The sequence below is a fragment of the Triplophysa rosa genome, unplaced genomic scaffold (genome assembly GCF_024868665.1).
Source record: "Triplophysa rosa unplaced genomic scaffold, Trosa_1v2 scaffold272_ERROPOS49653, whole genome shotgun sequence".
Classification (NCBI taxonomy): domain Eukaryota; kingdom Metazoa; phylum Chordata; class Actinopteri; order Cypriniformes; family Nemacheilidae; genus Triplophysa; species Triplophysa rosa.
In genome coordinates this window covers 30,942-43,491 of record NW_026634289.1, presented here as the reverse complement: position 1 = coordinate 43,491, position 12,550 = coordinate 30,942, and the positions used below count along the sequence as shown (strand labels likewise).

At 39.1% G+C, this 12,550-nt stretch overlaps 1 protein-coding gene across 2 annotated transcripts in view; it reads left to right on the top strand.

The window, feature by feature from the left end:
- Positions 1-2,885: 2,885 nt before the first annotated feature.
- LOC130550271 (uncharacterized) overlaps positions 2,886-12,550 on the top strand; it is a 29,432-nt gene continuing 19,767 nt past the window's right edge. The window contains exons 1-2 of one of the 2 annotated variants that reach the window (XM_057327703.1): positions 8,987-9,454; positions 9,825-9,961. The gene's annotated coding sequence lies outside the window, so the exon portion shown is untranslated. Of the gene's footprint in view, positions 2,940-8,986; positions 9,455-9,824; positions 9,962-12,550 lie in introns of those variants that run through there. The other variant, XM_057327702.1, reaches the window with a different exon arrangement.

Here is a 12,550-nt window from a genome sequence, read left to right as displayed (position 1 = left end):
TTTCAACTCTCCTTGATGCCCTCAACGGCCAAGACGCGCGCACTGCTCGCCGCCGGCTCACATTGAAAATGAATGACTTCCGGCCACTTTGACGCTCTCGACGGCGGTGGTCTGAACGCACAGTTTGTCCGTCAGATATTGATTCGTGTCTGATCACTCTCTCTCTTCTCCTCTTTGTTTTATTTGCTGGCTCTGCCATGGTGATGGTTTGAAGAATTGCGTTGAACTAGATCATTTTGTCTTATTGTTAGATGTTGGCTAACTTTTTTTTTTAATGTTGGCTAACTTCACCCAGACTATGAGTAAAACTTGACATGTGCCGTAAAGCAGGTGATGGGCGGGGCTATTTTACCTACCCGCGCTCCAAAGTTGCAAGTGTGATTTCAGCCGATAGAGGGCTGCTTAGGTAGCAGTGGCTTGAAAAATTCGTCCAGTTAAGAGTTGTCCTACCACTAAAATCATTTTAGAGAGATTATTTTAAGGTCGAAAAACGTCTCGTTGCTGCTTTAAAGGGCCCACAGCCCTTCATTCAATAATCTCTGGGCCAACTTTGCTACTGTGGTAGGGCTAACAAGTCTTCCATTGTGCCGATTGGTGGATTTGATTATTAGCTGTCCTATCAGTCGATATGGGGGTGTATATATATAGCCTATGGTTAAGGGGTTTGATATCACTGGTCCCGCCCTTTTCTTTTTTTGCTTCGGTGTTACATCCGGTCGCCCGGCAGGTACGTAGTGTTACGGGCTATGTCATTGGTAGCATGTGGTAGCTAATGTTAGCGTCTCTGTGTAGAATGGCACGTTAGGAGAAACCTTGTGGCTGACATTTGGTTGGCGTTGCCCCTCTTCAGGTGAGTGTAATGACTGTGTGGTGTGGTGATGTAAGATTGTGCTTGTGGTGACATTAGATGGGCTTTGTTGTTTACAGGCGGAAGCTTGAGTGAGCTGGAGTCGAGCTTGGGTGTCTGTTGATATTCCAGATGTCTTGGGGGTTGGCTGCATACACAGTCTCCCAACAAAACAGATCAAGTTGTCCTCCGCACATTGGTGTGATTATCCGATCGGCCAAGTTACGAGATCGGAGGTGTACGGTATGTGTGTTAAGCCTCGTCCCTGTTAGCTATTTGTAATGCATTTTAGACCTTTTGACGATATCTTACGGTCCCTGTCCTCCTTAATGAACTCCGCCTACAGATTGTTTGAACGAGCCACGACCGCCAGTGCATTCATCTGTGGGTTGCTTATCTGGGGGTGGGGAGATTCTACCCTTATGGTAGGTGCTGTTAAACTTGCATTAGGATGTCGTAATCTTGTCCAACCTGTCTAATTATTGACTGCATTACTGACAGATTGGTCGCGTTGCTACCAGTGATTATTCCTGCGCATTGGAGCTACGTGGGAGTTATCCGGGGGCGTTGTTGCTGCACCTTATGTTAATGTTAATTTTTTTTCTTTATAGTTTACCTTGTTTTGCTTGTTGTATTTGCTGTTTCTACTTTATTATTATTATTATTATTATTTTTTTTTTATTTTACATTGCTTTGTTGGCACTACTGTTTTCATGTTTTTTTTTGTTTAGTTGCTGCAGTTAACCAGCTGTGTTACATTGGCTAGCCCTGATGGTGCTGCTGTAGTGGCATGTTTAATCTAATTTGATTCTATTATATTGTTTTCTTTATACGTCTTATTTTGTATTGTGTGAAGGTGCATTATTGTGAGCAGTAGAGCGCCTACTCGCTATCTTGCACTGTAGTGCACAGTAATTGCAGAGTGTCTGCACCCTTGAAACTTGTGCCAAAACCTATTCCTATCCATTTTCTTACAGGAGCTGAGTACTGAAGGCGGGGCAGAGTTTGGGGTGTTGGTGTTCTCCCACGAGTGCTGTGGTGTGTGTGCGTGAGCGTGTGTAACCAGTGTGAGGTGTGGCCTATTGTGTCCTTAGTCCCTGCGGGCGTGTCTCAGCTCCTGTTCCTTTTGGTTTGGTTTGTTTAAAAGGGTTTGTTGGCCCAGGCTGCTTACTGTGGCATTTTCTCATTTTAGTTTTTTTTTTGTTGTTTATCCTTTATATTTCTTTATTTTCAGTGATTGATGTTGGGTCAGAATCTTTTAAATAAAAATATTTATATTTCTACGCTCACGTCTCCTGCCACTTACTGAAATGAACCTGTGTGCCTAAACTGTAAATACCTTCTCGTCCCTGGCGAGTATCCAGGGTGGCGTAGTCGCTCTCTATTCAGTGGTCAATTGGTGTCAGGTCACACTACTTTGAAAGACACTTTTTCCTAAGTTTTCCCCCCTTCATGAACTACAACCTTTAAAATGCCTTGTGGTTTCAAAGTTTGATTGATTTGAACAACCATAAACGACATGAAACATTGGAATTTCACAAAATCACAAACTCAAAATGCCTGTGTAGAAAATCACATCTTTCGTTCGCGCTACAGAAAAACTGTGATGTGACGACATGTGTAAACAGCCTATAACTATAATTAAACATACCGTCTCCTATGTAAAATACAATTTAAAGTATGCAAGAACTTAAACTTTGTGGACAAAAAGTTTAGTTTAGTTTAGTTTAGTTTAGTGTGGAGTCTTATTTAAAAAAGGTTTAGACTTATTACCTTCAGCTTTTAAAATGTTACTGTAGTGGTAGGCATATTTTCTGAGTTAATTACTGATTAGATTTGCATTACTTATGACATTCATAGTTCCTTAGAATTTCTCTGGGTGACAGTGAACTTTGGGGTGTTAATTACTATATTCATTATTTCATACTACATCATTGTTATTTAGCCAGTGTATGCACTAAGGCAAATGGGGGTGGTAGTAGTAGGTGGGGCCTAGTTGCCATTTCATGTATATAAATATTGAATCCAAACCTCCATCTATCTCATCTGAGCTGAAACAGTTTGTGACAAGACACAAGGTATCTCCAAAAAGGTGAGAGAATTTTATTTTTAATATTTTATATTCCAATTGGATCATCTTGCCTAGTGTTTAATGGTTCATACTGTAGATTTAGTGGAAACAGCAAAACATCTTTGATTCATTTATTCTTCATTGACCAGAATTGAACCTCTTTTTTTGTCCTTTTTAGAGTTTCATATATCTACATTTATGTACAGTGTCATATAAAATGTGTGTTTACAAGGTGGAGAACAAACATTTTTACAACCATATACAAAAAAAGTAAAAACGTTGGGTTTCAATGTTTTATGGACACTTGAATAATGAATTTAAGTTTTTATATTTTACTGCCCTAATGTATGATTTGTACCATTTAAAATATTTGGATTGGCAAAGTGTGGGTACTCAAACTGTTTTTCGTGTATTTCATAATTATTTGGGCTAGTTTTTGGCCCCACACATTAAAAAAAAGAAAAATAATGAAAAAAAAACAAATATTTTGCAACCAGAAAGTAAGCTGATTTATGTGAGTGTGTGAAACTTCTGATTAATTATCTGCTATGAGTAAATAACTATAAGAATAACAAAGTGCAGTAATTGTTCAAATTAAATGCTCTTAATACAATATATTAAAATGATATGTTAAGGAATGTTTGTTTGCAGTATCAAGCAGCATAATAAGCTGTTTGTACATCTAAAATAAGGATTAGACTAGATGAGACTAGTCTAGCAGAATCGTCAGTGTCATTATTAAGAATTAAGATGTCTAAAGAAAATTGAGTCCTTAAATTATAATAATTATTTTATAAATAATGAAAACACCAACAGTATGACGCTTGTTATACCCTGCATTGCCAAACAGACAGAACATTTGACATGGACTCTTTTCATATTTCCAAAGTTCTCTGAAGTGGAAGTCGTCATTGTTGAATAAAAGTCAATAGCAAGCAACAGTGGCAATAGCACATACAGTATACATATACATATATACATACAGCGGGTTAAATGAAGTATTGACCATTTTTCTCAGTCAATATATTTCTAAACATAAGATTTCATTGGCTTTGTATAGTCGCTTGTGTAACCGGTCCTACTCGCCCCGCTCTGCGCGGGCCTCGAACCGGCGTCGGTCCGGATGGGAGACGGGCGCTCTAACGAGGAGGCTAAAGACCGCAGAGACGCTGTTGGTCGGGGAGTGAGGTTTACTATGGAAAGCCAAAGTATTCATTAACGCCTGGTAGGGCGTCTTATTGCACACTGACACGTCAAAAGCGTGCGATTCGACAGCAAACGCGCGTCATTGACGTGTGATTTTCCATGTAAACGCACGTTCTCGACGTGCGCTTCGAGTTAACAAAGAAACGCGCGTCGGAAGCGTGCGCTTTTTGTATCAAAACGCGCGTCCTTGACATGTGATGTGCTATTGAAAACGTGTTCTCGACGTGCGCTTTGGAGCCACCGAAAACGCACGCTTTGAGCGCGCGTTTTAGCCGGCCAAAACGCGCGTTTTCGACTCCCGTTTTTTCTTGTGATAAACGCACGTTATGAACGTGTAATTGGGTCAACCAAGCATGCAATGCCAACGTGTGGTTCAAGAGTCCAAACAGGCGAAAAGAACGTGCTCTCTTCGTGTCGAAAGCGTGTGCTCATTTTTAGGGCTTGAGTGTGTCATGTTTTGTCCGCTAGATGGCGTTAGGACTCTTGTTGAAGTCAACTAAAACAACATGGAATTATTGAGGACAACTGATTGTAATGATGTGAGTTATTATAATGAACGTACAGCGGATTATGATTGTTTAGTTATTATAAGTATAATTTAGCTCCACAAAAAAAGACAGAGCCTGCCTTGCGTATGAAACATCATTTTTTCTTTTAAATGGCCGTGGGGGAAGACAGTGGATAAAATATACTTAATCAAGCCCAAAACTTTCTAAGGTAGTTGTGAGGTACATATGTACCCAGCCAACATTGGCTTTTTTGTGGGGCCAATGTAGGCCCCATATGGGCTTGAGGCATGGGTCCCAAGTGGGTTTGTCCACGGGTTCCATGTCGGCCCTATGTGAATTAGCCCATATGAATCCTACATAGAATCTGAGTGGGGCCCATGTGGGACCCAAGTGGGCAACATGCATAAGGCCCATATTGGTCCCACCTTATAAAGCCCATGTGGATTAAACCAAGGCCCTGTATATTTAATGGAGGATCCCTGCATAGTGTATACTTGAGTGGTTCTAGATTATGTTTTTTGAGGTTTCCTACCTGGACAGTACAATTTTTGTTATCGCTAAATTGTAATTGACCTTTTCCATTCTTATGCTCTACCAAATACAATGCAATTTTTACTGATTAAATGATAACTGCAGCATTTGGATGTTGCTTTCTTAGATGTTAGTCTTCAAAATGAATAATCTACTACTTTATATTTGCCTGTACATCATAAACATAATTGGTGCATTCTGAAAATGAAAAACACATGGATGTTCAATATCAAATTTATTATAATTTTCTGATCCTTAACACAGAATATTTAACTCAACCTTAAAAACAGTCTTAAATGTTAAATTCATTAAAAATAGTTTGATAGATTTCAGATTAGAAAGGGTACTTTAAACTCAACTGAACAAAAAATATTTTGAACGCTTAAACTGCTGAGAGTCTGATGTTTTGTGCCAGACTGCGTTAAGCCCACCCGTCTCGTGCTCCAGTGGTTTCAGTCCACACCTGTAACAGAAGAACACAAATACAGTTATTTGATATGTCCAGCATCACATAGTTTACAGCACAAATGAGTACTCTACATGCTATCTATTTAATGTCAAACAATTCAAAAATGCATCACCTCACAATAACATAATTATTAGTTGACAAGTACAGTATATACTATATACTCTTATGAACAATCTGTTATGTGTAGNAACAATTCAAAAATGCATCACCTCACAATAACATAATTATTAGTTGACAAGTACAGTATATACTATATACTCTTATGAACAATCTGTTATGTGTAGTCTGCATAATGAAGGCAAAGATGCTGCATCTATGTGCAGATCGATCATTTAACCCCCCCTGGGGTCCGAGTGGGTTTTTAAATGTGCTGAGATTTGTGCTTTTTAGTAATGCACCCATATTTTAATACATTGTTATAAGTGGTGGGACATTATCACGTCGTGCTGTCAATCACTCTCTGGTAACGTTACGCTGAGAACCCTTAAAGGCTTTTCATTTATAATTAGTACTACACGAACCAGAAATATCACGCAAACAAAGCAAATACAACAAATCCGTGTTATATGATGTACATTGTCAGTAAAAAACAAGGTTCTTGAAGAACACATTAACGTATTTAAAATGTAATGGGAACTAGCATTCTAGCACTACACAGGCTGCAGACAACGATTGCGCGTGCTGCATAAATCTGGTCTCAAAACAGATTACAATTTATGTCCTAACGTTACATCGTTTCTGACATCAGCCTTTTGAGCTTTACACGTCTGAGGAATTAAAAAGAATGGCATTAAATGGTTAAATATCGTAAATTAGTGTCACTCGTCAAAGGCTGTGGTAAAGTCAATTCAATTTTACCTCAGATTTTACCTCAGGTGGAAAAATGGCAGGTATACGCAGGCTTACAAAATGCAAAGGAAAATGACGGTCAAAAAACAGGGTTCCCGGTGCTTGATAACACGGATAGCAAAAACACGCTTAAGAAAATATGAATTTTACCTTCTTATTTTTGATTATTTCGAGTCCCGACTCGATAAACTTGCTGCTCGGTGGAGTTGCCAGCGCGCCACTGCTCTGCCAAAGACATCCTTCCGCCGATAAAGAAACTCATCTGTAGCTTGATTTATTTATTTGATTTAAATCATAGCTGTCATTTAAACATTAAACATTTTCAACAAAAGAATATTTAATTATGTGATATAAGAAAAATCTACCAAAACTCAGGAGAACTACTTTATCAAGCGGAACAAAGTGTTCTCGGTCAGGGGTGTGCTCGACTGCATCACCTGCGCAAAGCAATCAGGTTATGACATCAAGATACCGCGACATCGTTTCTAGGCAAGTGCTTCCTGATCGATCTCGCGGTAGTGTGACGTGCGCCTGTCGGTCTGCGCAGCTAAGTACGAAGTCGAAAGTATCTATCACATTGCGCAAGAACGTCGCTTGTGAGACTCATGTAAATTGACCTGGATTTCTGCATTTATCTATCGTGGTTGATTTTCATACAGTTAGGACAGTGAAAGGAAGAAAATACGGATACAGGCCTATTGAATTAATTAACAAAAATATTCCAGAAACTCCATTTGCATTAAATACATAACAAAATCAGCCTAAATATCTGAGATATTTGTATGTTTAAAAGGATTATCAACCAAATATAAGAACTTTAAAAAGTTCAAATGCATAATGTATTTTAAGCATGAAATCATATGCCCACTTGGAGCCCATGAAGGTCTCATATGGGCAAAGCTATGTGGGACCCATATTGGTATCCCACACAGGGTGGGGCCCATATGTTTTGCCCATCTTAAACCTATGCCCACGTGGAGCCCATATCGCCCAGATAAAACCCATATGGGGCCCACATACAATTGTTCAAATGTACGCATTTAAAGGAGTTTAAAGGCATAATATGTATTTTAATCATAAAATCCGTGTGCCCACATGCAGCCCATAAATGTCCCATAAGGGCAAACCTATATGGGACCCACATTTGTAATCCCACATGGTGCCCATATATTTTGCCCTTTTTTATCTGCCCATGCCAATGTGGAGCCCATGTCGCCCAGATATAACCCACATGGGGCCCACATCGCAATGTTGGCTGGGTATATGCCACATTTATGTGACCTCCCCTGATATTCAGCCTTTTTGCTGTGGTGCTTCTGCTCCTCCCACTCAGGTTGCCATAATGAGACTGTATGACATAGGCTATAATGTTTCTTTCTGCAGGTGCGTTGTGCCTCAGAAATATTTTGTAACAAGAAACCAAAAACAACTCTTGGTTGCAGTGGCCGGTTCAGATAGAAGGTTTAGTTAAAATTATGTTTACCCTGAAATGAGGGAAACTGAGTTATCTGTTTCATAATGGGAGGTAAGTCAATTTTGAGAAAGCAGGGCAAGTCAAGCTCGTGAGGTAACTCAGTTACCATGGTAACTTTGTGAATGTGAACCTAACCTGGGGATTCACAAAACATTCTCAGGAAGAAAATTCTTCACAACTGCCATGTTTTTTCTTATTTTTAAGACAGTGCTTAAATTCTCGAAACAAAAGCGGTCGTAAATATCATCTTCTAGATAGCCTTACAGAATTTCTAGATTGATTTAATAATAATAATAATAATAATAATAATAAGGTACTGTCTTCAGTTTGTTATTAAACATTTTCTTTACATTTATATGGGACAAAGTGACTTGAAACGGAGAGGGTCAATGTTATGACATAGTAACACATAAAAGTATTATAAAAATGTAATATAATAATGCTAGCTAATGCGGTAGTTAATGCCATTTAACACAACACGCTAATAGGCTAGAATGCGAGTCGATTGTTACACAAATAAATACACGGCCCTCACCAGCAGGCGAGTATAATAATCGACAAAACATATTCATTTTTTTATTCTTTCAAAAACTAAAGATATTCTTTATAAAATATTTGAGAACTTACTATGAAATGTTCCAGAATCGCACTTGTGAACTTTCTTACAAACTTTCGATAATTATCTTACATTATATCTTAAGAACAGTTTCGAGACCTTGTCGGTGGCAGGTTTTCTTCGGTAAACCCAACGTTCCTTTCGGTCTGTCATGGCAGACACAAGAGAGAGACCCAAGTGCGGGGTTAACAAAGTTTTATTGACGAGCAAAATAGGAAGCAGTAATGCGAGAAACAGTCTATGAGTGCTCCAATCCTCGTGAGTGCGAGTGAGAGTCCACAGGAACAGGCTGATCTGATCTGTAGGCTGTCGAAGACCACTTTCGACCCGGGGTGCTTGTCGTGTGGAAGGCGTGCTGTTGCTGCGATGATCGGGTGGAAGTCGTCCGGGACGCCAGCGGGAACTGGGGGAACGGAGCACGACTGAGAAAACCAGGAGAATAACAATAAGCAAACTAGGAAAACTTTGACTGAGACTGTGGCAAGACAAGACAGAGCAAATAAGTAACGATATAATAGCTGAGCCGCAGCTACATCCAGGTAAGTCTGAGCAGGCTATGCAACGGTCAGACACACGACAAGAGATACAGATGGGTAATAAAGGGAATATTAATGAGCGGGGAATGGGCTACAGGTGCGGTGGCAATAATGGGAATGAGAACGCTAAATGAGTAAATAATTAAACAGACGTGCGAGTGCTGAGTGGAAAATCACCCGTGCAAGGAGAACCTCTCGAAGACACAAGGGCTGGGAAAGTGACGCAGACACTGAGCACGTGGCTAGCCGGCGACTCCCCACGTGCTCGACAATAACACCACAACCCACGTGCAAATCGAAACCCCGACCCGACCAGGACCATGACACGGTCTCTTCCTTTTAAAGCGTAAGCTTCATTCACGCTGAAAATTGCTTTTCTTGCTGAGTATTTTTGTCTTATTTCAAGAACAAATATCTAAAAATTCTTAGGCCTATGCGTTTTCTACATATAAAAAAAATGTTGAGATTATTTTTCTCACCACAGTTGTAACACAAGACTAAATATTTTTTGTCTTCTACATGTCTAGATAATGTCTGTACATTCATTTATTGCACGTTTCATCATGCAGACACGGACTGGCATGTCTTTTTTATACAGGATCCTGTAGATGAGGATCATTAATTCATATATATATATATATACACACACTGTTATGTTTATTTATATTTACATGAATTATTTATTGTTATATTTATTTACTCATATCCATATATAGCAAAGTGGATGCAGAGAACATTTTAAGGGTGCTATATGCGGAGGAAACTGTGCCTCGCTCTCACGCTTTTTCTGAGATTCTTGTGTTGTTTCCTGGGCACAAATCTATCAAAGAGGAGTTTCACAGGACTGCAGCATGTAAGTGATGCAGAAATCGCTTTAAATTAGGTTAATCTTATAAATGACACTAAAGCATCATTCATTCTTTTTTACTGTATTTTAATATTATTGCAATACTTGGTATCAGGGCAACCTCCTCGTTCAGGTTTTCCATTTTTCGAGCCTCTGCCTTATTGCTGTTGGTTGAGTAGAAGTCAAATGTTCACTTTATTACTCAAATTGAGAAATGTAACAGTTTGGATTAGAGAACATTTAATTATGTAAGAAGAGCATTCGACTCCGTGGAAAAATAATTACATTTATTTAATATCAAGTGTCAAATGTCTGTATAGATCATGTCGTGTAGCCTAGGCTATATTAGTTGGTGGAATAACAGCGGAGTAATAGCTTTCCTGTAAACTATTACTCCGCTATTAGCTCAGTGGTAAGAGCAAGGTTGTTGGTTCGAGCCCAGGGATTGCACATTCCTATGTATAAATGTATAGGATAAAGCAACGTAAGTCGCTTTGGATAAAAGCGTCTGCCAACTGTATAAATGTAAATAAATAACATGTGTTTTTTATTCGAAATAAAACCTGAAATAATAAACATAATGACGTATGTGACTGGAGTCAGTGTACTGAACTAAAGGCAGCTGTTAGGGGGTCTCATTTACAAACGTTTCGTAGATTTCATACTTAAAATGTGCGCGCGGAGTAAAGATTTTGCGCATGCCAGAACCTGCGAATATTTGTCTTTATAAATTCCTGTCAGGGGAAGGCTGGGGCTACATGTATCCGCCATCTCCTTCCTGAAATATGGCGCTTCAACGCCTAGCCTATGTCCTCGCTTCGAATATAGGACTGTCCTTTTGTGTGTTCTGACTTTTACTCAATGCATTTTGTCGTTTGTATCAGTGAATACTGTCGGTTGTTCAACATTTCTATCATTAAACACTAAACAGTTGTCAAATATTTACTTACAGTATGTTGTGTGGTACACATCACTCTTTCAACTTTAAAACTGAAGCGTCTTGCTGAACAGCTGAAGACGTCACAGTAGCTCCGTATTCTTTGATTTGATTGGTCACTGCTCAGCTCTGTGACCAGTAATTCCCACCTCCTTTCATTTGATTGGCCCCCTCACTTATTTTGATATTTCAATGTTGCGTTTAGTCAGTAATTTCACAAATTTGAAGTAGAGATGCACCAATTGCAATTTTCTTTGCCGATTCTGGTTTCCGATTTTATTATAAGTGAAATTTTTGTGATTTTTGCCGATTCCGACTATAAAATCTACAATTGACAGTATATATAAAACCATATTAACTTTTCTTCCATTCACATTTTTTCATAATACTTTTTTTATTTTCATTACATATTTTTTTTAACATTACAGTTTCCCCAAATTTCCCTAAATGCAGTTCTCCAAGCTGCATTAAATTACAGAATCTGCTCTTGCCCAAACAATTCTTAAATTGAAGAACTCTGTGACTGACAAGAAGTACAAATAATAAAATATAACTAAACATGTCGCTTCATTGATCTTTTTCATTTTTTAAAGTGAAAAGTGAAAGTGACCTATTAGTCAGATGTGGTGACCCATACCTGAAATGTGACCTCTGCATTTAACCCATCCAGAGAGTAGTGAACACACGCACAGCAAGTGGTGACCACACGTACACCCGGAGCAGTGGGCAGCTATCACTCCAGCGCCCGGGGAAAGGTAGGGGTAAGGTGCCTTGCTAAAGGGCACCTAAGTCGTTACCCGCCAGCCCTGGGAATCGAACCGGCAACCTTCTGGTCACGAGTCTCTAACCATTACGCCACGACTGCCCCCCTTTTTGTACTCATCTCACAAAAGTCTAAAATAACGATAAAATACTTCAACTTTATTCTGGTCAGTTTCTGTTTATGAAACTTAACATTGCTGTATTTTTTTCTGAAATGTAAAATAAATTGTCTTTATCTTGGGTCTGTAGTATTAAAAGAAGTGAGTTGATTTTAGCTGCAACTTCAGTAAAAAGTAAAAAAATCTTATGAGTGAATTCAACTCTAAATATGTATACGTATTTGCACTTTTTTGTGTTAGTAAAGCACTCAATCAGATATATTGGTTGATTTATTCATTTTTTTATATTTTGGAAATTTTAAAAAACAAGTATAAGTCGTGTTGAATGTCATTTTACCTTCGTGAAATCACCATTGTTTTAACGTAAGCAAACGGGCTGAATGGAATTTACGTTTGTTTTACACAGAGTGAACGACTTCAACATGAGTTTAGCACATACCTGTCAACACTCCCGTTGTTCACGGGAGTCTCTCATTTTTCACACCCATCTCTCCCCACCCTCCCGTTTTGTTATTTCTCCCGTGAAACTCCCGTTTTTCAGTTATTTCTCCTTTGAAACTCTNGTCTCTCATTTTTCACACCCATCTCTCCCCACCCTCCCGTTTTGTTATTTCTCCCGTGAAACTCCCGTTTTTCAGTTATTTCTCCTTTGAAACTCTAGGACTGACGGGACGCGAAACGCGGTCGCTCTGTGGCTTGAGCCACTGCCCAATTCTCCCTCACAGGCTGGCACGCTTTGGTAGGCAAAATAGAATGGTTGCCAAAGTGGAGTTGAGA